General features: G+C 44.8%; 1 pseudogene; it reads right to left on the reverse strand.

The window, feature by feature from the left end:
- Nucleotides 1-215: 215 nt before the first annotated feature.
- Nucleotides 216-27,718, reverse strand: LOC127438091 (tetratricopeptide repeat protein 14-like; annotated as a pseudogene).

Below are 27,718 nucleotides of genomic sequence, written 5' to 3' on the forward strand. Positions count from 1 at the left end.
CCTCCTCCCTCCCAGGTTTCAGCATCACTGTAACAGTGTAAGGATGGGCAAGGAGGAAGCGGGAACTGGCTGAACAGTCAACATAAATTTAATGGTATACATAAACTTAAACCAACATAAAACATAAGGACACACACACAACGCGGCCGTGTGTGTCTCTCACTCCCTCGAACTAGTGTCTCTGGCTCCCCTTTATCTCGCTCTGATCAGCTGATTCAGCTCCCCATCTTCCTGTTACAACAGGAAATATGTCAACACAGAAAAGGAAACCGCACTCATCAAGCCATTTCATGCAGTCTTTAAGCAGCTGCTTTTAGACAACGTGCTACCTTCGTAATTTACGGATTGCTGCTTAAATCTTTTTCCTGATCTCTGGCAGGATCCAGTTCTTTCAATTTAAGCAATTTCTTTAAAGCATTGGAAATGTAAAATTGGAATAATTTGCAGGAGATTGATCACGCATGCATGCAGTGATTGTTGCATGGCGTTGAAATTGCATCACACACAAAACAATTTCGCACAAGTGCCGTTTTCACAGATCAGACAAAGTATTCAGCATCAGGATGTTAAGCGATGATAAAATGTGAGAAAACATTTCATATTTAGCAATGATAACAAAATGTAGTTACCAGTAGAACCAGGAACAGAATAAAAACCAATGGTGGTGGGATTATGTTCTCAAGCATAAATGTCAACCCTGTGCAATCAGGGTTGAAGGTCCCATCAGTCGGTTATACAGGTCCAAGATCAGAGAGACACATAAATGACAAAAATACTTCATCAGAACTTCAATGCTCTAAATGCTGATCCATTTATATATTAAAGCTAAAGTGTGTAATTTCAGCGCCACTACCATTAACAGTCTGAATTAAATAAATAAATAATAAAAAAAACACATTTCAAACACATTTTCCCAAACAGTCCCCTGTCTGTTATTGGTTGGCAAAACAAAAAGCCCCACCCCCAAACTCATACCATGGTTAAGCTAATGTTGCTGTGACGGGCTGGTTGAGATGCTCAAATAAATCTATCAGCCTACAAGTACATTACTTATAGCTGTCTCTGCATATTAAACTTGGTTAGGAGATTTTTATCACTGAAAAAATTACATTTGGATGAAAGTATTAAATAACACGAAAACAATGAAGTCTTGATTTGTAAACAGTCCCTTACACATACTATATAACCTACCTGAAATACCAGAAACTATGTTTCTGATTCAATCTGCTATGGCAGCCAAATTTTGTGGTTATGACAGGCAGGTTTATCCAGCTCACCTGGATCTGTATCTGAAGTTTCTCCAGAGCCTCTGTCGCCTCTTGAAACATGTCATCTAACACTATGGCTCTTTTATAGAGACCCTCAGCAGTGACCAACTTTTCTTCTTCCTCAAGTCTACACGAAAAATAAAAAATGCATTAGGTGATTCTTACGAAACCTGTCAAGAAAATGTCTTGGTCCTATTTTAATTCAAAATGAAAAGAAACAGGTAAATTATAAATTCTCTTTTTATGGCCATTACGATTTTTACTTGTGACATTTTTCACAAGTTACGACTGCCCCCCCCCCCCCCCCAATTCTCATTAGCACAATGTGAAAAAAGATGGTCATAATGATATTATTATTACTGCAACTTGAGAAATTCAATTTTATTTAAAATATTTATACTGTACATCACAGTATTTCTCCATGGTACTACCTTTCATTTTCACTGATTTTATGTTTTATGAAACCATGTGTTAAATGTGTTATAGTGATGTAATCACAATGTCTTGTTGCTTTTTGCTTTATTTCTGGGTTTCATGGCTCATACAGTGGCAAGAAAAAGTATGTGAACCTTTTGGAATTACCTGCATTTATGTATAAAATTGTCTTAAAATCTGGTTTGATCTTCATCTACAGTAAGTTACAATAATGAACAAACAAAATCTGTTTTAACTAATAACACACAAATGATTGTATTGTTCTTGTACATATTGAATACATCATTCAAACATTCACAGTGTAGGCTGGAAAAAGTATGTGAACCCCTTGGCTAATGACATAAAAAAAAAAAAAGCTAATTAGAGTAAGGAGCTGGCAAACCTGGCATTGAATTAATGAAACGAGATTGGAGGTGTGCGTTAGAGCTACTCTGACTTATAAAAAACACTGAAAATTTTGAGTTTGCTATTCACAAGAAGCATCTGCAGACGTGAAGCATGCCTCACAAAAAAAGTGATCTCAGAAGAACTATGATCAAGAATCATTGCTTTACATAAAGCTGTAAAGGGTTACAAAGTTACCTTGAAGAGCTTAGATATTCATCTGTCCACATTAATAAAAATTGTCTTTAAATGGAAAAGATTTAGTACTGTGACTACTCACCCTAGAAGTGGCAGTCCAGTCAAGATGAATCAAAGGGCGTACCACAGAATGCTCAATGGGGTAAAAGAACAGTTATATCATTAGAGTGACAGTTAAAGACTCATTAGAACTGTTTAACATATCTGTTCATGAGTCTTCTATATGGAAAACATTAAACAGCCATGGTGTCCATGGCAGGACACCACGAAGGAAGCTGCTGCTTTCCAAAAAAACACTGCTGTATGCCTGAAGATTGCCAAAGACCACCTTGACATAACGCTACGGTTGAATTGTTTGGGTAGAACACGCAGCACTATGTATGGCATAAATAGGGCACTGCATACCAACATGAAAACATCATCCCAACGGTGAAGTATGGTGGAGGAAGCATTATGATTTGGGGCTGCCTTGCTGCTTTGAGGCCTGGACCGCTTGCCATCATCGAGAGAAAAATGAATTCCCAAGTTTATCAAGATATCCTACAGGATAATATCAGGGTGGTTGTGTTCCAGCTGATGCTCAGTAGATGTTGGGTGATGCAACAGGACAATGACCCTAAACATTGAAGTACATCCACTACAGAATGGCTTAAAAAAAAAAGAAAATCCGTTTAGGAGTGGCCCAGTCAGAGCCCAAACCTTAACCCAATATAGATGCTGTGGAATGACCTAAAGAAAGCCATTCACACCAGACATCCTAAAAATATGGCTGAGCTGTAGCAGTTTTGCAAGGAAGAATGGTCCAAAATTCCTTCTGAACATTGTGCAGGTCTAATCCGCAGCTACCGGAAATGCTTGGTTGAGGTAACCACTTACTTTTTCCACAGCACTGTGAATGTTTAATGGGATGCATTCAATAAAGACATAAAAAATTAAAATTGTTTGTTTTGTTAGCTTAAACGCATTGTTTGTCTATACTGGTGACTTTGATGAAGATGAGATCACATTTTATGACCAATTAATGCAGAAAACCAGCTAATTCCAAAGGGTTCGCACACTATTTATGAGTACAACTTTGTGTTTTCATTGAAGAACATTAACGACGTACTGTCCTGCTCACTCCACTAGCGTCTGGCAGAGATATTTTTTAGAGTTTCTGTGTAATCAATAGCTTTCACCAAGCTTCATTTAGTGGCATATCTACAATAAAGCATGGAACTGCTTAAGTAATTATGGAGCATGTGGCAGAAGCATAAACAAGCAGGCAAACATTACTCTTTATTTTAACATGTTTTTGAGACTTACAGTGCTCCACGTGCCACAAGTGCTTCCACATTGTTGGTGTCGATTTCGAAGGCTTTGTTGTAATCGTTCATTGATTCCACATGCCGACTTGATTTAAAATGGTCAACGCCAGATTTCACACTACAGTGACAAAGAAATGATATGCTCAGTACCAGTATATATACACCAGATCATGCTCCACTCCACTGCTAAATATCAGTCAACATGAAACACTGTTCACAAACTGTTGCATGCTTCCATAATTTGATGTCATGCCGAGTGAGAGGTATTCAATAAGAATAAAATGTAGGGTGGGACTTGATTTAATTAATCTGGAATTGGATGGTGGAAAGTGGGTGTTTCATTCCAGCAAATGAATCTGCAGTGGATTGTGGAGGAGTACTCCCCTCCTAAAACATCACCAACACCCACTTTTGAGGCCTTTTAACAGGACATGCCTGCTGAAGGACAAGTTCACCCTCATGACCATCTCCATGTATCCCAATGGTAACACTTTTTGAAATCTATCGTCACTTGCTATTATTGTTGTAACCATTTTTATGGCAATAATGGAAACTGGAATTAAACTACTGCACTAACTATCGGGAAGATTTTAAAAAGGCTACATTACCAATAACAATAGCTTAAAACAATGCCTTACTAGTTATTTGGCTATTAACATTTACCAATAGCCAATACATCCTAGTTACTTGTGTAACCTCCGTTCCTTGATGGAGGGAACGAGACGTTGTGTCGATGTAGTGACACTAGGGGTCACTCTTGGGAGCCCGAGACACCTCTGGTCTTTGATAAAAGGCCAATGAAAATTGGCGAGTGGTATTTGCATGCCACTCCCCCAGACATACGGGTATAAAAGGAGCTGGTATTCAACCACTCATTCAGTTGTTATGCTGAGGAGCCGAGACAAGGCCATTTCAGCGGGTAGTTCAGTGTTGTGGCAGGAGGGACACAATGTCTCGTTCCCTCCATCAGGGAATGGAGGTTACACAAGTAACCATGACATTCCCTGTCTGTCACTCACTCGACGTTGTGTCGATGTAGTGACACTAGGGGTCCCTATACGAAACGCCACAACTGGCTGAAATGTGTTACATGAACTGGCGGTGTGTGGTGGGCAGACTACTGTGTGCCTCATTGCCAGCACACCAGGTCGACACGTAACCTCCCCCAACATAGTTATGACTGTCGAATGGCCCTTTGGGGACAAGTCGACTACCCAAAAGATAGAGACAGGCTAACCCAGTCGTGGCCTCTTTTCCCCTTCTCTTTTTCCACTCCCTAAAAAAGAAGGGGGATTATCCAACTGGGCCGCCGGGTCTAGTCGGGGGGTGTCCCTCCGAAGGGGAAGACACCGCGGAGACCACACCTTGCCCAAAGAGAGGGGGGGATATTTAAGTGGAAGAATATGTCACATGGTCTTTCCGACCATGTGGAGAGTCTTCAAGGTAGATCCTACCCAACGGGAGAGGAGTTACTACAAACATGGAGACTGGGGCAGAGGGGCTCTGCCCAAGGAAGACACAGTTTGCCAACAGGGAAATGAATTAGCGGAAGATATATATCGCATGGGGTGGAAGGTGTTATGTGCAAGCGATACACCTGGCCGGCTATCCCGGGCTTATCCACTTGTATTGCGTGCCACTACCTGGGATGAAACCGGTTCCACCCGGAGGTTGAAGAACCTCGCAAAGGTGTTGGGTGTTGCCCAGCCTGCTGCTCTGCAAATGTCTGATAGAGAGGCACCCCTGGCCAGGGCCCAGGAAGCAGCTACACCCCTAGTAGAATGGGCTTGTAGCCCTACTGGGTGCGGCATGTCCTGGGCGTGATATGCCATAGTTATGGCGTCAATGAGCCAGTGGGCGATCCTCTGCTTGGAGACAGCGCTTCCTTTCCGCTGTGCACCAAAGCAGACAAAGAGCTGCTCAGAGATCCTAAAGCTCTGCGTGCGATCCAAATAGACGCGTAAAGCCTGCACCGGACACAGCAACGACAGGGCTGGGTCTGCCTCCTCCTGGGGCAGTGCTTGCAGGTTCACCACTTGGTCCCTAAAAGGGGTCGTGGGAACCTTGGGCACATAGCCCGGTCGGGGTCTCAGGATCACGTGAGAGTAGCCCGGACTGAAATCCAGGCATGTTTCGCTGACAGAGAATGCTTGCAAGTCTCCTACCCTCTTGATGGAAGTGAGCGCAGTCAGGAGGGCAGACTTCAATGAGAGTGCCTTAAGCTCGGCTGACTGCAAAGGCTCAAAGGGGGCTCTCTGTAGACCCCGAAGAACTACAGAGAGGTCCCATGAGGGAACGAGGCACGGACTGGAGGGATTCAGCCTCCTGGCACCTCTTAGGAACCTGATGATCAGGTCGTGCTTCCCTAAGGACTTACCATCGATTGCATCGTGGTGTGCTGTTATGGCGGCAATGTACACCTTCAAGGTAGAAGGGGACAGCCTCCCTTCCAACCTCTCCTGCAGGAAGGAAAGCACTGATCCGACTGCACATCTCTGGGGGTCTTCCCGTCGTGAAGAACACCACTTAGCGAACAGACACAACTTAAAGGCATACAGGTGCCTCGTAGAGGGGGCCCTAGCCTTAGGTCTTCCACATCCCGTCCAGGAGCCAGACATGGAGATTCCAGAGGTCTGGTCGCGGGTGCCAGATGGTGCCCAGTCCCTGAGAAAGAAGGTCCTTCCTCAGGGGAATTCGCCAGGGGAGGGCTGTTGTGAGGAGCATGAGGTCCGAGAATCACATCTGGGTGGGCCAGTAGGGTGCTACCAGGATGACCTGCTCCTCATCCTCCCTGACCTTGCACAGGGTCTGTGCAAGTAGGCTCACTGGGGGAAACGAATATTTGCACAGGCCAGGGGGCCAGCTGTGTGCCAGCGCGTCTGTGCTGAAGGGGGCCTCGGTGAGGGCGTACCAGAGCGGGCAGTGGGAGGATTCTTGGGAGGCGAACAGGTCCACCTGTGCCCATCCAAATTGACTCCAAATCAGCTGGACCACCTGAGGGTGGAGTCTCCACTCTTCCCTGAGGGTAACCTGCCGTGACAGCGCGTCCACTGTAGTGTTGAGGTTGCCCAGGATGTGAGTGGCTCGCAGCGACTTGAAGTGCTGCTGACTCCAGTGGAGGAGATGGCGGGCGATTTGTGACATACAACGAGAGCACAGACCGCCTTGGCGGTTGACATATGCTACCGTTGCCATGTTGTCTATCCGAACTAACACGTGCTTGCCCTGGATCAATGGCCGAAATCTCCGCAGGTCGAGCAGAATTGCCAACAACTCGAGGCAGTTGATGTGCCAATGCAGTCGCGGGCCCGTCCACAGCCCGTTGCAAACAGCACCCCAGCCCGTTTTGGAGGCATCCATCATGACCACGACGTGCCTGGAGACCAGTTCTAGGGGAACACCTGCCCGTAGAAACGAGAGGTCGGTCCAAGGGCTGAAAAGATGGTGACCGACCGGCGTGATAACCACGCGATGTGTCCCGTGGCGCCATGCCCATCTCGGGACTCAAGTCTGAAGCCAGTGCTGAAACGGTCTCATATGCATCAACCCGAGCGGGGTGGCTACCGCTGAGGATGCCATATGCCCCAGGAGCCTCTGAAAAAGTTTCAGTGGAACCGATGTTTTCTGTTTGAACACCTTCAAACAGGCCAGCACCGACTGGGCGTGCTCGTTTGTAAGGCGCGCTGTCAAAGAGACTGAATCCAGCTCCAAACCGAGAAAAGAGATGCTCTGAACCGGGAGGAGCTTGCTCTTTTCCCAGTTGATCCGAAGCCCTAGTCAGCTGAGGTGTGAGAGCACCAAGTCCCTGTGTGTGCACAACATGTCCCGAGAGTGAGCTAGGATTAACCAGTCATCGAGATAGTTGAGAATGCGAATGCCCACCTCACTTAACAGGGCAAGGGCTGCCTCTGCGACCTTTGTGAAGACGCGAGGAGGCAGGGACAGGCCGAAAGGGAGGACTTTGTACTGATATGCCTGACCCTCGAATGCAAACCGCAGGAAGGGTCTGTGTCGAGGTGCTCGCCGTTTTTGTGGTGGGCTCCACGCCGGGGCCGGGCCAAAGGGGCGGGCTGTGACAGAGCCGGTGCAATCACCACAGGGGGACGCCCGTTCCACTCTGACCCGACGCTCGCGGCTGCCCGGGAAAGCATGTCTGTCATTTCGGCATCAGCCTGTGACTGGGCAATTGTCCCTGAGGCGGGGAGCCCATCTGAGGCTTCTGCGTTCGACTGGACAAGCCTGCTCATCATCATCGCGGGCTCCGAACAAGAGGCCAGACTTGCCGTGAGATGAGCCGGCGGACATATCCGGAAGCCCGACTGGGGCAGACGAGCGTGCTGGGGAATGGGAGGTCCGTGGGGGGATACCCGGCGGAGGCGATCCCATTGGGGTCTCCAAATCGCCCCCAGTGCTAGCCGTGCTGGCCTCATACCCATAGGTAGAAGGCGGGGAGCCGCTGGAGTGGCTTGTATTCTTATGTAAGCAAGCCGTGACTGCAACGTTGCCATGGTCATGTTCTCGCAATGAGAACATGAACCATCCACAATCGCTGCCTCCGTGTGGGTCGCGCCCAGACACGAATGACAGCGATCATGACCATCCGAAGTTGAGAGATAATGACCGCAACCAGGAATAACACACAATTTGAAAGGCATCTTTAAAAAGACGCGTCTTTAAAAAGATGTTCCGTGTGTGCCGCTCTTTTAGAGAAATATACTCTTTTAGAAAATATCAGAAAATATACTCTATCAGAAAATATACTCTGAAATGCCGCTGAAATGCGCTGTCAGGTCCAGCAGAGGTGAATGAACAGTAGAATTCAGCTCAGTGAGCATGACCGCTCGGCTCCGAAGAGAAAATCTGAATGAGTGGTTGCATACCAACTCCTTTTATACCAATATGTCCGGGGGAGTGGCATGCAAATACCACTCGCAAATTGTCATTGGCATTTTATCAAAGACCAGAGGTGTCTCGGGCTCCCAAGAGTGACCCCTAGTGTCACTACATCGACACAACGTTGAGTGAGTGACAGATAGGGAATGATTGTTCCATGTCAAATCAACCAAATTTAAGAAACTTCCCTTCTGAAATTTTTTATTTTGTTTATACTTTTTCTGAAGAGAGTTAAGCATAAATGATAACAAAAGCCAAAATATTAAATGCCATGGATCAATATTTACCGACTAACCCATTATTTTGTAAAGTGGAGCCAAAATGACAATTTTCTCTTATGATTTTGGAGCAAAACTACAGGTAAAAAAAAAAATAAACTTAGAAAGGTGGCAGCATGATCTGCACATATACAGAGAAATTCTTTCCCCCCCCCACATATCCCAGCTAAGCTGGGGTCAGAGTGCAGGGTCAGCCATGATACAGCACCCCTGGAGCAGATAGGGTCAAGGGCCTTGCTCAAGGGCCCAACAGTGGCATCTTGGCAGTGCTGGGGCTTGAACCCACAATCTTCTGATCAGTAACCCAGAGCCTTAACTGCTGAGCCACCACTGCTCCCTAAATTTGATAATTTTCAATGGTTGAAAACCAAATGTGGGTCACATGGTATAAAGGTAGTTTTTCTTGTCCAACAAAACAAAGGTCTGAAGTACAAATAATGTTCAAACTTTAAATGCACCTTTATTTATATATGTGTGTTTTTTGGTACAATTTTGTACCAAAAGTCCAAAATTACACTATTATTGAGAATAAGGGACACATGTGACATTCAGATTTGGATTTCAGAATTGTGATTCTACAAAGATCTAGAAATCATCTAAGGGGTCAAAACACCAAAGATGCTGAAACTCTTCTGCATTTTTATTGATTTTCCAAAAAAGTGCCTAAAAGTGTCTGGGTGTGAGAAACTGTAAATTGTAGAGATCCCAAACTTGATGTGATGGTCCCAAATCCACATCAGTCTAAACCTAGATGGCGCTATAATTAGCACATTTATGTTTTTGCTAATAACTCTGAGCTGTAGAATCAAATAGGGTCAATTCTGGTTTCATGTTGACTTTAAGGAAAAAAGGAAAAAGCTGGTAAATAGTCCGTGTATCACTTATTCCCAGCTTTCCCAGGAGATAGTCCACATTTAAAGGACAAACCAAGTGAGCGTTCCAAAAGCTTCTCGTAAGTCTCACTACTGTCTGTGGACACATTTTCACCCTGGCTGAAAGAGAAGAATTAACAACAGGATGACACAAAGAGACAAATCTTGATTCATATTCTTTTCCTGATACTTCTTGATGATTTTACATACATATAATGAAGAGGCAAATCTTCTTTGCTAATGACACCCAGTTTATCTTTATTCAGGTGAGAAGCAAGTGGAAGTGGAAGAAATTCAGGTGAAGTTGAATACAGAGAGATTGTCAACTTCTCATTATTGCGGTCAATATCCTTCACCCCAGCTGCAACACAAAATATATCATGTTGTATATCAATTTATATACAGAGGCCCCAGAAAGTATTTGGACACTTAAGTCGCACTATAAAATACATTAATGCATCACATAACAATATATCAAATCAAGTGGCATTTATTTAAAAAGAAGTAGTTTCAATTTATAAAACAATATAGATATTGTTCAAAATGAAGACAAAGCATATTTGGACAGTTTGAGGTTGTCAAACGTTAGTGGAACATGTCCATAGTTAATGTAATGGACTACAAAGTAAAGTTAGTTCTGAGAAAAGCTCTAGCATAATTTGTTTGTTTGCAATTTGGTATGATATTTTGTTATCTAATGCAATGACATTTTTAAGTCTGACTTAAGTGTCCAAATACTTTATATCACCACTGTATGTTGATTTTAAAATAATAAGTAAAAAATAAAACATTAGCTTACCTCTAATCAAATCCCCAATTTGGTAATAAGACAAAGGATCGTCATGATTTCTAGTTGATGGCACATCTCGCAGTGGACAGAGAGCCTTTTTTTAAATCAACAACATTTATTTCAGATCAAACTTCAAATGAAAATTTACCAACAGCTATAACTGGACAAAATGTTTTGTTTTAAAGGTGAAGTGTGTAATTTCTGCGCCACTAGCATCACCAGAAAGAATTGCAAAAATAATGACTGTTTCCTGAACAATGTTTAATGGACAGTTCAATGATATAAGAATAAAACAAACAATTAAAGCTGTCACAATTAAAGCGTTAAGGCATGCGATTAATTAAAAATGTTTAACACATTAATTAACCTAGTTCTTTCAAACTTGCTTAACTAAGAAAGAAAAAAAATGCATTTTGACAGGAAAATGAGTCAAATTTCAGCACTTTCAAAATCTACGATTAATCGTGATTAACTACTAAAAGTTATGTGATTAATCGTGATTAACATTTTGAATTGACTGACAGCACTAATTATTATTATTGTACAATAACACTGTATTTCTGCAGTAACTTTTTAACTTGCACGTGGCATTGCTATGCAGTCTGGTTTAACCCTCAAGCCTTTCTTTTGGTGGAAAACTGAAGGGAGTCATTTGAGTTTCTTTTTGAAGATGAGTTGACAACAGCCTTTTAACGGCCTTTGCACACCATTGCACATCTATATAATCCACACAATAAAACACAAATCCCAACCAACATTACCACGTTTTGGTATACAAAGGCACTTTGATATAAAGACATACAACATATACAGAGTACACTGTCACAGTAATAGTATTAATATTTGGCAAAGAAAAACACTTAAGTTATTTATTTAAAAAGTGATACAGAGGCAAAGATGCAGCAATATATATAATATTAACGATATAGTAGATCTCACCTAGACTAAATGCAATGGCAAAAATTGCAGCAAATGGAAAATATTATGAAGACAATCCACATTTTTTTTTAAAGGGGATGCAAGGCAGTGATGCAGCAATATCTTTTACACATTAAGAGAACCCATATGTTATATATATATATATATATATATATATATATATATATATATATATATATATATATATTTAAGGTTTTAAGCAATTGATACATATGAAATACACATCCTCACTGCTGGTTCAGAATGTCTTCCTCAAGTAAAAACAGCTTTCTGTGCTTTAGTGCCACTGCACAGGTTTTGGTAACTGCAGTGGCTCCTGACACATGAATAAAAGCTCATATTTTGTAGGTTAGGGAATTTCAATCGCCAGGCGCAGAAAAAAAAAAAATCGACACACTCAACATAAAAAACAAACCCTCATTTTGCCAGTGTTTGAATGTTTGCTCCAGGTGTGAATTGGTTTCATAGGAATCCATTGTCTCTATTCAAAATGTTAATTGCGGCGTAAATTCGCTTTTTGTGTGCAAAGGTCTTAATGCAGTGAAATATACCTTTCGGTCCACAAAAACCCAGTGTCAAGGGGTTATTTTTACGGCTGTCAATCAATTAAATTTTAATCAAACAAATTACATGGTCAATAAAATTAATGGCAATTAATTGCATATATAAATATTTGCTGAGAAAGCTCCTCAAATAACAATAATTCAATATATGATAGAATAACTATAAATAGTTATATTTAAATAATTACAAATAAAATATATATTTATTTAATTAAAATGTATATTTAAAATTATATTCAGATAATTAAAATGCATTATATTATTGTGGCAGACTACTAAAGCATTGATATGTCAATACAAAAGTGGCTTTAGAATCCAATATATTGTTTATTTCCATATTATTGAACATAAGTCAATCAATGCCTACTTGTTGGATCTTTTCAATCCACAGAAATCCATTTTGCAATTGAATTTGTCAGTCGGTCCGAGATTTATTAGGGCTTGTCTAAGGAGACAGGGTTGGGAGGGTTACTTTTGAAATGTATTCCACTACAGATTACAGAATACATGCTGTAAAATGTAATTTGTAATGTATTCCGTTAGATTACTCAAGGTCAGTAATGTATTCTAAAATACTTTGGATTATTTCTTCAGCAGTGGTAGATTTTTTCACTTGTTTTGACTATAAAAACTCCGCCAGTACAGTAAGACAAAATACACATGTTAAAAATACATTCTCTGTAAAACCTAAATATCTTATGCAGTGTTGTTTCTAAAACAAGATAAATCTAATTGATCTTGTTTTAAGGATTTTTAGATATTTTTACAGGAAAACAATACAAAAATTATTATCAAGAATACAATTTTTGCCCTAATATCAAAGGTCTTACTAGAAAAAAAGAAATTATGATCCAACGTGAATTTTCTTGATAAAAAAATATGATCGTGCCTGGTAACGTGGGCATGTAAAATGGCTTGAAATAGCATTTTAGCATAGCATAAAGCTGACAATTTACACAAGGTTTATTTCTATTTCTTCTGCTCCAAACTTACTTCAAACTTACTTCTCTGTCTGCTCGTATGAATGTAACACATCATAAGAAAGTGTTTCACCGCTGTTCAAATGCACTTTGGATCACATCATTTATATGTATAAATGTTTTCCATCTGAAAGGACTAAATATTAAATGAAACAAATGACAATAAAATGCAAAGTAATCTCTTCAGTAATCAAAATTCTTTTTGAATGTAACTGTATTCTAATTACCAATGATTTAAATTGTAACTGTAGTGGAATACAGTTACTCATATTTTGTATTTTAAATACGTAATCCCGTTAATGTATTCCATTACTCCCCAACCCTGGACGTGTCAATGTACACCTGCATCAGACGGATGCTTTTGGAGCGACTCACTTTGGTTGCGTCGAGTCATAAACATACCGTTTTTGGGTCGCTGTGTCAAGTTAAACGCAGTCTGAAACTTAGTTCAGACTTTAGTGTTCAGATTTGCACTCCATCAAGCTGTGTTTTGAATGCAAGAACGCGTCCATCCAGCTCTTGTGCTGTCTGCTGGGGCTGCGTTCCATTTCAAATTTGTATCCCCTTTCCTTGCAAACTTCACTCCATCTCATGGACTCGGATGTACGACACTGCTTACATTGCGTGAGTGTCCACTATTGGTGGAAGACGTGCAAAGGGTTTACTTGAATACCCTAAACCCTTGATCACTTGGAGCATGTTGAAGGCTGATGTCAATTTGTGGAATTATTTAGCGATTTTTACACCTGAAAAAACAATGTTTTCGGAGATAGATTTCAGAGGCTTATGTATAAATCTCGTGTTTCTTTTTTTATTTTTTTTATTAGAATTAATTGTTAGAAAGGATTAATCAAGATTTACACAAACGAAAAGTTAACATAACAATGAACATATAGGCTATAACTGTGTGATAAACAGTTTAAGGTAGCTACAAGTATTATGCTGTTAAGTCTCAATATAACTTTTCTAAACTGCTTAAAGGAGCAATATGTAACATTGACATCAAGCGTTTAAAATGGGTACTGCAGTTCAAATTAAAAATATTGGAGTGAGTTGTCTCCCCCGCCCCCTCCTCCCCAGACTCGAAGTTCACGTGGGTTGCCAGGTTGATGACACGCAACAGGAACAAGCAAACTGACAATGGCAAGCAATGAGCCTTACACTGTAAGTTGATCAGCTAATGTATACGTCTGCAATGTTTTTATTGTTTGCAAATTATAAACCAGCTAATGTGGATTTTTTAAATGTTAGCTAGATGTATTGCTGGCTTCCATGGCTTCGGCGTGCTGTGTTTGCCCGCTAACTTGTTTCAAATCTGGCAACCCGGGGTGTCGAAATACTACTGGAAAATGGGCAGAGGGTGGGATCACAGAGGCCAAAACACAAACAGAAATTCCAGCCCATAACAGACATTTCAATGTAGATTATTCTGGCTGTAGCATTGTTTTCGGAGAAGCCAGTATTTCAACTTGTTTCCTAAATCTCTGATAACATATTATGATAATTTTATGCTTTTGTACAGAAAATATACAGAAACAGAAACTTCCCTCGCCCACTTAACGAAGTGGAACGGACTTCCAAAATGGCGGTGGTGATATTTAATTAATTGATATTTATTTAATTAAATAGCAGCACTCACGGATTGATAATTGCACTAGGTCATATAACGATTTTGATTTTATTCCAATTAATCGTTCAGCCATACACACTTCACTTTTAAGAACACAAAGCATACAACCTTTATCTCAGGATCCTCCATATCTCTTTCCAATCCACTGCCAGTGCAGAGAAGAGTCACAAGTAAACCTAAGTCTCGCACTGAATTGATCCTCCCGATAACCATGTATCCACGCTCCAAATCCCTGTAGAAGAGCTCCTTCCTCTCCTCATATGACACCTCCATGAACTGCTCCAAAGGAGGCATGACGGCATATGCCTCTGAAACGTCATGGTTACTGGTGTAACCTCCGTTCCCTGATGGAGGGAACGAGACATTGGTGTCGATGTAGTGACACTAGGGGTCACTCTTGGGAGCCCGAGACACCTGTGGTCTTTGATAAAAGGCCAATGAAAATTGGCGGGTGGTATTTGCATGCCACTCCCCCGAACATACGGGTATAAAAGGAGCTGGTATGCAACCACTCATTCAGGTTTTTTACGCTGAGGAGCCGATATAAGGTCCGGCCATTTCAGCGGGTAGTTCAGCGTTGTGGCAGGAGGGACCAACGTCTCGTTCCCTCCATCAGGGAACGGAGGTTACACCAGTAACCATGACGTTCCCTATCTGTCACTCACTCGACGTTGGTGTCGATGTAGTGACACTAGGGGTCACTCTTGGGAGCCCGAGACACCTCTGGTCTTTGATAAAAGGCCAATGAAAATTGGCGAGTGGTATTTGCATGCCACTCCCCCGAACATACGGGTATAAAAGGAGCTGGTATGCAACCACTCATTCAGGTTTTACGCTGAGGAGCCGATATAAGGTCCGGCCATTTCAGCGGGTAGTTCAGCGTTGTGGCAGGAGGGACCAACGTCTCGTTCCCTCCATCAGGGAACGGAGGTTACACCAGTAACCATGACATTCCCTATCTGTCACTCACTCGACGTTGGTGTCGATGTAGTGATACTAGGGGTCCCTATACAAAATGCCACAAGGCTGAACTGTGTTACGTGAACTGACGGTGTGCGGTGGGCAGACTTGCTGTGTGCCTCATAGCCAGCACACCAGGTCGACATGTAACCTCCCCCAACACAGTTATGAGTGTCGAACGGACCTTTTTGGGGACAAGTCGACAACCCAGAGATAGAGACAGACTTAAACCAGTCATGGCCTCTTTCCCCTTCTCTTTTTCCACTCCCTAAAAAAGAAGGGGGATTATCCGACTGAGCCACCAGGTCTAGTCGGGGGGTGTCCCTCCCAAGGGGAGGACACCGCGGAGACCACACCTCGCCCCAAGAGAGGGGGGATATTTAAGTGGAAGAATATATCACATGGCCTTTCCAACCATGTGGAGAGCCTTCAAGGTAGATCCTGCCCAATGGGGGAGGAGTTACTACAACATGGAGTCTGGGGCGGAGGGGCTCTGCCCAAGGAAGACGCAGTTTGCCAGCAGGGAAATGAATTAGCGGAAAATATAGATCGCATGGCGTTAGCCTTACAGGGAACCGCCACATGCGGAGCACCTACCCCAGAACCGGGCTCTTAGTTAGCGCGTGTACTGGGCCGGCAGTGAGTCTCTCCGAAAACTCGACTGCCACAGGGCTCGGAGGAAGTCAACCAGGGAACATAGTTTGTGAACACTACTGGGAATTAATGGCGCAGGTCTTCAGCACAGAGGAGGTGAAAGGCGCTATGTGCAAGCGATACACCCGGCCGGCTATCCGGGCTTATCCGCTTGTGTTACGTGCCACTACCTGGGACGAAACCGGTTCCACCCGGAGGTTGTAGAACCTTGCAAAGGTGTTGGGTGTTGCCCAACCCGCTGCTCTGCAATGTCTGTTAGAGAGGCACCTCTGGCCAGGGCCCAAGAAGCCGCTACACCACTGGTAGAATGGGCTCGTAGCCCTACCGGGGGCGGCATGTTTTGGGCGAGATATGCCATAGTTATGGCGTCAATGAGCCAGTGGGCGATCCTCTGCTTGGAGACAGCGCTTCCTTTCCGCTGTGCACCAAAGCAGACAAAGAGCTGCTCAGAGATTCTAAAGCTCTGCGTGCGATCCAGATAGATGCGTAAAGTGCGCACCGGACACAGCAACAACAGGGCTGGGTCTGCCTCCTCCTGGGGCAGTGCTTGCAGGTTCACCACCTGGTCCCTAAAAGGGGTGGTGGGAACCTTGGGCACATAGCCCGGTCGGGGTCTCAGGATCACGTGGGAATAGCCCGGACCGAACTCCAGGCACGTTTCGCTGATAGAGAACGCTTGCAGGTCACCTACCCTCTTGATGGAAGTGAGTGCAGTCAGGAGGGCAGTCTTCAAGGAGAGTGCCTTAAGCTCGGCTGACTGCAAAGCTCAAAGGGGGCTCTCTGTAGACCCTGAAAATCTACAGAGGTCCAATGAGGGAACGAGGCACAGCCTGGAGGGATTCAGCCTCCTAGCACCTCTTAGGAACCTGATGATCAGGTCGTGCTTCCCTAAGGACTTACCGTTAACTGTGTCGTGGTGTGCTGCTATGACAGCAACGTACACCTTCAAGGTGAAAGGGGACAGCCTCCCTTCCAACCTCTCCTGCAGGAAGGAAAGCACTGATCCGACTGCGCATCTCTGGGGGTCTTCGTGTCGAGAAGAACACCACTTAGCGAACAGACGCCACTTCAAGGCATACAGGCGCCTTGTAGAGGGGGCCCTAGCCTGAGTGCTCGTGTCTACCACCGTGGGTGGTAGGCCACCTAGGTCTTCTGCGTCCCGTCCACGGACCAGACATGGAGATTCCAGAGGTCTGGGCACGGGTGCCAGAGGGTGCCCTGTCCCTGAGAAAGAAGGTCCTTCCTCAGGGGAATTTGCCAGGGGGGAGCTGTCGCGAGGAGTGTGAGGTCCGAGAACCATGTCTGGGTGGGCCAGTAGGGTGCTACCAGGATGACCTGCTCCTCGTCCTCCCTGACCTTGCACAGAGTCTGTGCAAGTAGGCTCACTGGGGGAAATGTGTATTTGCGAATGCCAGGGGGCCAGCTGTGTGCCAGCGTGTCTATGCCGAGGGGAGCCTAGGTGAAGGCGTACCAGAGCAGGCAGTGGGAGGATTCTTGGGAGGCGAACAGGTCCACCTGTGCCTGACCGAATCGACTCCAAATCAGCTGGACCACCTGAGGGTGGAGTCTCCACTCTCCCTTGAGGGTAACCTGTTTTGACGGCGCATCCGCCGAAGTGTTGAGGTTGCCTGGGATGTGAGTGGCTTGCAGCAACTTGGTGCTGCTGACTCCGTTGGAGGAGACGGCGGGCGAGTTGTGACATACAGTGGGAGCGCAGACTGCCTTGGCGGTTGACATATGCTACCGCTGCCGTGCTGTCTGTCCAAACTAGCACGTTCTTGCCCTGGATTAACGGCCGGAACCTCCGCAGGGCGAGCAGAATTGCCAGTAACTCGAGGCAGTTGATGTGCCAACGCAGCCGCGGACCCGTCCAGAGGCCGGCGGCTGCGTGCCCGTTGCCAACAGCGCCCCAGCCCATTTTGGAGGTGTCTGTCGTGACCACGACATGCCTGGAGACCAGTTTTAGGGGAACACCTGCTCGTAGAAACGAGAGGTCGGTCCAAGGGCTGAAAAGACGGTGACAGACCGACGTAATGGCCATGCGGTGTGTCCCGTGGCGCCATGCCCGTCTCGGACTCGAGTCTGGAGCCAGTGCTAAAGCGGCCTCATATGCATCAACCCGAGCGGGGTGGCCACCGCCGAGAATGCCATATGCCCCAGGAGCCTCTGAAAAAGTTTCAGTGGAACCACTGTTTTCTGTTTGAACACTTCAAACAGGCCAGCACCGACTGGGCACGCTCGTTCGTAAGGTGCGCCGTCAAGGAGACTGAGTCCAACTCCAAACCGAGAAAAGAGATGCTCTGAACCGGGAGGAGCTTGCTCTTTTCCCAGTTGACCCGAAGCCCTAGTCGGCTGAGGTGTGAGAGCACCAGGTCCCTGTGTGCGCATAACACGTCTCGAGATTGAGCTAAGATTAGCCAGTCATCGAGATAGTTGAGAATGCGAATGCCCACCTCCCTTAACGGGGCAAGGGCAGTCTCTGCGAGCCGCGAGGTTTCAGGGAAGAGTGGTGAAATCCACTCTAACCGATGCTCGCGGCTGCCCAGGAAAGCATGTTGTCTTCTCCGCGTCAGCCTGTGACTGGGCGATCAACCCCGAAGGGAGGAGCCCAGCTGAGGCTTCCGACTGGACGAGCCCGCTCTCCAATGCTGCGCTCGAGAGCTCATCACTTTCGCGGGCTCTGAATAAGAGGTCGAACTCGCCATGAGACGAGCCGGCGGACTCACCCGGAAGCCCGATCGGAGCAGACGAGCGTGCTGGGGAATGGGAGGTCCGTGGGGGGATACCCGGCGGAGGCGGGCCCATTGGGGTCCCCAAATCGCCCGCAGTGCTAGCCGCGCTGGCCTCAAACCCGTGGGTAAAAGGACCGAGGTGGGAGCCTCTGGGGTGGCTCGCTTTCTTACGAAGGCGAGCCGCGACCGCAACGTTGCCATGGACATATTCTCGCAATGAGAACATGACCATCCACGAACACTGTCTCCGCGTGAGCAGTGCCCAGACACGAAAGACAGTGATCGTGACCGTTAGAAGGTGAGAGATAACGAGCACAACCAGGAATAACACACAATCGGAAAAGCATCTTTAAAAAGACGCGTCTTTAAATAGACATTCCGTGTGTGCGCTCTTTTAGAGAAATATATACTCTTTTAGAGGGGAAAAATGCTCTTTCAGAAAATATACTCTCTAGTTTTTCTGCCGAAGCGCCCAGGGGCATTCTCTGCAGTGCACCAGTGCAGAGGAGGGAGAAGCCGCTGAAATGCGCCATCAGATCCAGCAGAGGTGAATGAACAGTAGTATTCAGCTCAGTGAGCATGACCGTTCGGCTCTGAAGAGAAAATCTGAATGAGTGGTTGCATACCAGCTCCTTTTATACCCGTATGTTTGGGGGAGTGGCATGCAAATACCACTCGCCAATTTTCATTGGCCTTTTATCAAAGACCAGAGGTGTCTCGGGCTCCCAAGAGTGACCCCTAGTGTCACTACATCGACACCAACGTCGAGTGAGTGACAGATGGGGAACACCAACATACACTATCATAAATATAATGCTGAATTTCATTACGAATCAATGATGATAGTTCATCTTCTGAGTCCTCCTGCCATTCTTCTGCAGGTTTGCATGATTTCCATGACAGTGCAAATAGAAGATCTGTTTTTCTTGCTATGAACTGCTCCAAAAAAGGGCTTTCCTCTTCTTTATCCCTGATTTAATAAGTCATAAGTTAAATGAACCTCAAAAAATGCACAGACCTCTATTTAAAGGAATAGTTGACCCAAAAATAAACTAACTTACTCTCATTTTCTCATTTAGCATTATGTTATATAGCCATACACCATATGATGTTATTTTTTCAATGGAACACAAAAGGAAAATGTTCATGCTTCTTAATTTTTTTATTTAATCTGTATGCTCTTTACATACAGCAAAAGCACATAGTGACTACACCTGTCAAGCTTCAGAAAGCACCAAAAAACCACCATAAAAGTAAAACTACATTGCAAGTCTTCTCAATCATATGATAATTTTGTGTTTAAATTATTATAAGTTCTGACATTTCATTTGTACGGAGCACCTTAGAGGACAGGGAGAGAATGTGCATTGTAAATAGTTTTGCATAGGGATGTACACAAGTAATCCACTAATCAAATAATCGTTCTGCACCAGCTGGTTGACTCTTAAAAACACTACTTGAATATCGCAAATTGATTTTCCTTTGCACATTTGCCTGCTATGAGTAGCGCTGAATACTGTGCTTTCCCTCTCAATCTCGTACCAAATCTTGCGGTTACAATTGAGTCCACTTGGGGGTGCTGTGGATGTGTGTTGTCGAGGTGTTGGATGAGAAAAGGAATTATGATGGCGTCTGTGCTTTCAAAGAAAGCAAGTATGGCAATATTTGTAATATTTTGATTCATTTTGAATTATACTGTATTGGTATTTGGTCCTTGTTGGAGTCATGCAAACCAACAGACAAGGATCTGCTATAATGGTGAAAAGAAAATGTGTAGCGGTGTCACAGTCTGTCTCCCTTGTGTTTCCTAGGACTCTTATTTTTAAGTGTTTCTCTGGACCAGGTTACCCAGTATGAACTGCCCTCATCACTGCCATCTGTTCCTCATTGTTCTCACCTGTTTTCCATTCCCTCATAAGCTCTTGTTTGTATAAATACCCTTTAGTTTTTGCATTCCTTTGTTTATTGTTGTTTTGAGTTCCCATTTGTTGTTTCACTGTCATTATTTTTATTAAAGCCTGCAAATAGATCCTACATCTCCTGTCTCATCTCAGCAACTATTCGTGACAGAAGAACTGACCCACATGGATCTAGCGGCTGTCCAAATTCTGCTACTCAAGCAAGGGGAGAGGCCAGTTGAGGATCACGTCTGTGAGTTTTTAAAATGAGCGAATTTAGTGCACTATCCAGACCACTCTCTGGTGGTTTTCTTCTGGACCGGTCTGAATAGTGCACTGAAGGAACTGATGCCTCCGGCTGATCCTCACTGGACCCTCTGTGAATATGTGGAGAAGTCTCTGGAACATTGCGGTTCCCATTACACAGTGGATTATGGCGGGAACCTCGGGCCAAAACCTGCATCTTCGGCTCCTTGCTCCAAGGCTTCCACGGCTCCTTGCTCCAAGCCTGCCACAGCCAATGAGCCAGCACCCATGCCTGCCACGGCCAACGAGCCAGCACCCACGCCTGTAGCCTCAACCATCCCAGAGCCAATGCTTGTGGCCTCGCCCGCTCCCATGACTACGCTCCCAGATGTCCAGAAAAGGAGGAGAAGGAAAAGGACACCTTCTCCCCAATCTCTGCCCATGCTTATGACCACAGAGGTTGTTCCCCAGTTGCTGCCAGTGCTCACGACCACGGAGGTTGTTCCCCAGTCGCTGCCAGTGCTCACGACCACGGAGGTCGTTCCCCAGTCGCTGCCAGTGCACCGCCTTCCATGGCCTCTCCCCTCGAGCCTCCCATGGCTCCGCCTTCCATGGCTCTGCCCCTCGATCCTCCCACTCTTAGAGCCTCTCCTGGCTCCACCTGAATTCATCGAGCCTCTCCTGGCTCTGCCTGATTTTGTCGAGCCTCTCCTGACTCCGCCCTCAGAGTCTTCCATGGCTCCGTCCACTTCCCCAGAGACTCCTCCTCCAGCGGTTCCGCCCGCTCCCTCAGAGACTCCTCCTACAGCGGTTCCGCCCGCTCCCCCAGAGACTCCTCCTCCAGCAGTTCCACCCGCTCCCCCAGAGACTTCTCCTCCAGTGGTTCTGTCCGCCCTTCCACCAGTGGCTCTGCCTCCTGACCCGGTCTCCGCTCTGTGGCCACCTCCCAGGCCTCCTGACCCAGTCCCGGCCCTGTGGCCACCTCCCAGGCCTCCTGACCCAGTCCCAGCCCTGAGGCTGCCTCCCAGACCTCCTGACCCAGTCCCAGCCCTGCGGTTGCCTCCCAGACCTCCTGACCCAGTCCCTGCCCTGAGGCCACCTCCCAAACCTCCTGAAAAAATCCTTACCCTGGGGTCTCCTCCCTGCCCACCTGGTCATCTTCCGGGTCCTCTTCCTCACCTGTATCTTCCTGCCCTCCTCAGCCATCTTTGGGGCATCAGGAATCGCCCCTTAAAGGGGGGGTTGTGTCACAGTCTGTCTCCCTCGTGTTTCCTAGGACTCTTATTTTCAAGAGTTTGTCAGTTCTTTTTTGTTGTTGTTTTGAGTTCCCATTTGTTGTTTCACTGTCATAATTTTTATTAAAGCCTGCAAATAGATCCTACATCTCCTGTCTCATCTCAGCAACTATTCGTGACAAGCGGTACAAGAAACTCTGAAGCTTGTCAGACCAGTATGTTTTTATGTGCGTCAAAATCTCTTAACATGAGCAGAGCACATTTTATTAAAATCCAACTTTCACCACTTGTTTTTCCTGAATAATAACATGTGAAATTATAAAAATGTGATGGCCTTTTAATTTATACTCAGAGTTTATATACAGTATGTGCATTAGTATTGGCCGTCAGTATTGGTTTCTATGTAAGCTACGGGAGAGTGCAAATGTTTTTTGCTGTTATTTTCAACCATTTGTGTTCCTTCATCATAAGTTTTGAATTCCCTTGCAACGGCTTTATCGATCCCTAATAAAAATTGACCATGGTTTTACTACATTAACCACAGTTGAACTATGGTATTTGTAGTAAACCATAGTAAGCACTAATTTTACCATAATTTACAACAGTAACCATATTTTAACCAGCATATTTGTGGTAAAACGATAGTAATAAAATAGGAAAAACAAAACTATGGTAATAAAAATCCTTTACCTAATCATTCTACCAAAAAATATGGTTGGTTTTACTACAGTTACACCATAGTTAATTTGTGGTACCATGGTTTTAATCATTGTTAAAATATGGCTGCTGTGGTAAACCATGGTGAATTTTTTATTAATGGTTTTAAATCAAATCAAATCAAATCAAATCAAATCACTTTATTGTCACACAGCCATATACACAAGTGCAATGGTGTGTGAAATTCTTGGGTGCAGTTCCGATCAACATAGCAGTCGTGACAGTGATGAGACATATACCAATTTACAATAACATCAAATTAACACAACACAATTTAAACATCTGTTATACATAATTAAACTCAACTTAAAACATCAAATTAACACAACACAATTTAAGCATCTGTTATACACATAATTACACTCAACTTAAAACATCAAATTAACACAACACAATTTAAACATCTGTTATACATAATTACACAACTTAAAACATCAAATTAACACAACACAATTTAAACATCTGTTATACACATAATTACACTCAACAATATACAAATAATAACATACACTGTACAGTATACAATATGCTGTTTTTGTTTTTGTTTTTTGTTTTTTTGTTTTTTACTATATAGATACTATATAGATACACATTATTCAATAAAAATTAAAAATTAAAATATATATAAAAAAAGTATATATATATATATATATATATATATATATATATATATATATATATATATAGAATGTACAGTGTTGTACTGTATTGACATTCAGGCTGTCGGTTGGTAGTCAGTTGTTAAGAGAGACATAATATAATAACAGTAATATAATTTATGACAGTCCGGTGTGAGATAAAAGAGTAATAAAGTGCAGGGCTGATGTATTTTGATCGTGGGAGATCAAGAGTTCAGAAGTCTGATTGCTTGGGGGAAGAAGCTATCATGGAGTCGGCTGGTGCGGGTCCTGATGCTGCGATACCGCCTAACTGATGGTAGCAGTGAGAACAGCCCATGGCTCGGGTGGCTGGAGTCTCTGATGATCCTCCGAGCTTTTTTCACACACCGCCTTGTATATATTTCCTGGAGGGACGGAAGCTCACCTCCGATGATGTGTTTGGCAGTTCGCACCACCCTTTGCAGTGCTTTGCGGTTGTGGGCGGTGCTATTGCCGTACCAGGCGGAGATACAGCCAGTCAGGATGCTCTCCACAGTGCAGGTGTAGAACTGTGTGAGGATGTGGCGGTTCATTCCAAACTTCCTCAGCCGTCTCAGGAAGAAGAGGCGCTGATGAGCCTTCCTCACAACGACTTCAGTGTGGACGGACCATGTGAGTTCCTCAGTGATGTGGACACCCAGGAACTTGAAGCTGCTGACTCTCTCCACTGGTGCTCCATTGATGGTGATTGGACTGTGTTCTCTGTCTTTTCTTCTGAAGTCCACCACAAGCTCCTTTGTCTTACTGACGTTGAGGGAGAGGTTGTGCTCCTGACACCAGTGTGTCAGAGTGTGCACCTCCTCTCTGTAGGCTGTTTCATCATTGTCAGTGATCAGACCTACCACCGTCGTGTCATCAGCAAACTTAATGATGGCATTGGAGTTATGTGTTGCCACACAGTCATGTGTGTACAGGGAATACAGTAGTGGGCTGAGAACACAGCCCTGCGGGGCTCCAGTGTTGAGGGTCAGTGATGAGGAGATGTTGCTGCCTATTCTAACCACCTGGCGTCTGCTTGACAGGAAGTCCAGGATCCAGCTGCACAGCGAGCTGTTTAAGCCCAGAGCCCGGAGTTTCTCATCTAGCTTGGAGAGCACTATGGTGTTGAATGCTGAGCTGTAGTCTACAAACAACATTCTCACATAAGTGTTCTTTTTTTCCAGGTGGGAGAGAGCAGTGTGTATTGTAGATGCAATGGCATCATCAGTGGAGCGGTTGTTGCGGTATGCAAACTGCAGCGGGTCAAGATTGAGTGGTAATACAGAGCAGATGTAATCTCTGATTAGTCTCTCAAAACATTTGCTGATGATGGGGGTCAGAGCAACAGGACGCCAGTCATTTAAACAAGTTATTTTTGATTGTTTTGGAACAGGCACAATGGTGGATGTTTTAAAGCATGTGGGGACTACAGACAAAGAGAGGGAAAGGTTGAAAATGTCCGTAAAAACACCAGCCAGCTGGTTCGCGCACGCTCTGATGACGCGGCCCGGAATGCCGTCTGGACCCGCGGCTTTGCGGATATTCACCCGTCGGAAGGATCGGGTTACATCCGCTACAGAGACGGAGAGTGAACTAACCTCTGTAGCTTCGACCGTGAGAGCTCTCTCCGCAAGGGCAGTGTTATTTCCCTCGAAACGAGCATAAAAAGTATTTAGCTCATCCGGTAGAGAGGCAGCGGTGTTCATGGCGGAGTTTTTATTCCCTTTAAAGTCCGTGATGATGTTAATTCCCTGCCACATGCTTCTAGAGTTGGTGGTGTTAAACTGTCCTTCAATCTTGCTCCTGTACTGGCGTTTTGCTGTTTTGATAGTTTTTCGGAGGGCATAACTGGCTTGTTTATGCTCCTCCGCGTTCCCGGAATTAAAAGCGGAGGTCCGCACATTAAGTGCCATGCGAACATCACTATTGATCCACGGCTTCTGATTCGGATAGATTCGTACAGTTCTGGTCGGAATCACTTCCTCTACGCACGTTCTGATGAAACACATTACGCTATCAGCGTAAAGCTTGATGTCGTCATCAGAGGCGGACCGGAACATCTCCCAGTCCGTGCGATCAAAACAGTCTTGTAGCGTAGAGTCTGATTGGTCCGACCAGCACTGGATCGTTCTGAGGGTGGGTGCTTCCTGTTTCAATTTCTGCCTGTAAGCGGGCAGAAGCAGAATGGAAGAGTGGTCCGATTTGCCAAATGGTGGGCGGGGGAGGGATTTGTAGCCATCCCGGAACGGAGAGTAGCAATGGTCCAAAACCCGGTCCCCTCGTGTGTTGAAACTAATGTGCTGGTGATATTTTGGTGCGACTGATTTTAAACTGGCTTTATTAAAGTCCCCGGTCACAATGAACGCGGCCTCAGGGTGCGCGGTTTCCTGCTCACTTATACTCCCATACAGTTCCTTGAGTGCCCGGTCTGTGTCGGCTTGTGGGGGAATGTACACAACAGTGATAATGACTGCTGTGAATTCCCTCGGTAGCCAGAATGGTCGACACAGAAGCATAAGAAATTCCAGATCAGGAGAACAGAAAGACTTGATGGAATGTACGTTCCTCTGATCACACCAGGATTTGTTGATCATAAAACATACACCACCTCCTCTAGTTTTACCTGAGAGGTCTTTCGCTCTGTCCGCTCGGAGCATGGAGAACCCCGCGGGTTCAATGGCTGAGTCTGGAATCTCCGCAGACATCCAAGTTTCCGTAAGGCAGATAATGCAGCAGTCCCTATTCTCTCGTTGGAAAGAGATCCGCGCTTTCAGCTCGCAGAGCTTGTTATCCAGAGACTGAACATTTGCCAGTAGAATAGTGGGTAGCGGTGGTCGATTTGTGTGGCGTCTTACTCTGATGAGAACACCGGCTCTGTTTCCCCTTTTCCTCCTGCGTTTCCGCGGCCGTGCTGCCCAGACAAAGGGCTCCGCTTGCGTGTTTGTAAACAGCGGGTCGGCATTGAGGAATGTGAAGTCCGGTTTTCGGTGTGAGATCGCTGAACCAATGTCCAAAAGTGTTTGTCTGTCGTAGACAATAAGGCAGACAACATCCAAGACAAAAAACATAAGAATTGTAAACAAAACAAACAAGCTATGTTGTGTCGGAGCTCGCAACGCAGCAGCCATACTCGGCACCATCTTGAGTCCAATCCGCGCCATCTTTAGTCCAATTTACTACAAATACTTTAGTTACTGTCTAAAAAACATGGTTAATTATCATAAGGGATGGATAAAGGAATTGCAAGGGAACCCAAAATAATTGCGAGAGAACGCAAAACTTATTGTGAGGGAACATAAACTATTGCGAGGGAATGCAAAACTAACTGTGAGGAAAAGCAAACTATTGCGAAAGGGGGGCTTGGGCTCAGTGAGTATTGATGCTGACTACCACCCCTGCAGTCGCGAGTTCGAATCTAGGGTGTGCTGAGTGACTCTAGTCAGGCTTTCTTAAGCAACCAAATTGGCCTGGTTGCTTGGGAGGGTAGAGTCACATGGGGTAACCTCCTCGTGGTCGCTATAATGTGGCTCTCGCTCTTGGTGGGGTGCGTGGTGAGTTGTGCGTGGATGCCGCGGAGAATAGTATGAAGCCTCCACACGTGCTACATCTCCACGGTAATGTGCTCAACAAGCCACGTGATAAGATGCAATCTCCGCGTCTGAGATTGACGGTCTCAGAAGCGGAGGTAACTGAGATTCGTCCTCCGCCACCCGGATTGAGGCGAGTCACTATATAAATAAATAAAAATTTTGAGAGAACAATTATTAAAGACTATAAATGAAGATTACTAGTAATAATATTCTGTTACAATTTCTTTGTGGGGTTTTTAGAAATAGCTTTGCTGTTCATGACACAAATAATAATAATAATGATAAATAATAAATAACAGTAAATACATGGGGGGTGGGGGGGTAATAAATTGTTTTTCCTTCAAGTTTTCATGTGATTCTGGTCTCTCAGAGCCCAAACGGAAAATGAGGATTAAAAATAATCATTTTCTTAGCATTGGTTAAGAGCTTTGGAGAGATCTGCAGCCACACGTTTAAAGTCCGGATTTTCACTCTGCTCACATTTGAACAGTGACAGCAGTCTTTCACCATG

This window comes from Myxocyprinus asiaticus, chromosome 49 (assembly GCF_019703515.2).
Source record: "Myxocyprinus asiaticus isolate MX2 ecotype Aquarium Trade chromosome 49, UBuf_Myxa_2, whole genome shotgun sequence".
In the NCBI taxonomy this organism is placed as follows: domain Eukaryota; kingdom Metazoa; phylum Chordata; class Actinopteri; order Cypriniformes; family Catostomidae; genus Myxocyprinus; species Myxocyprinus asiaticus.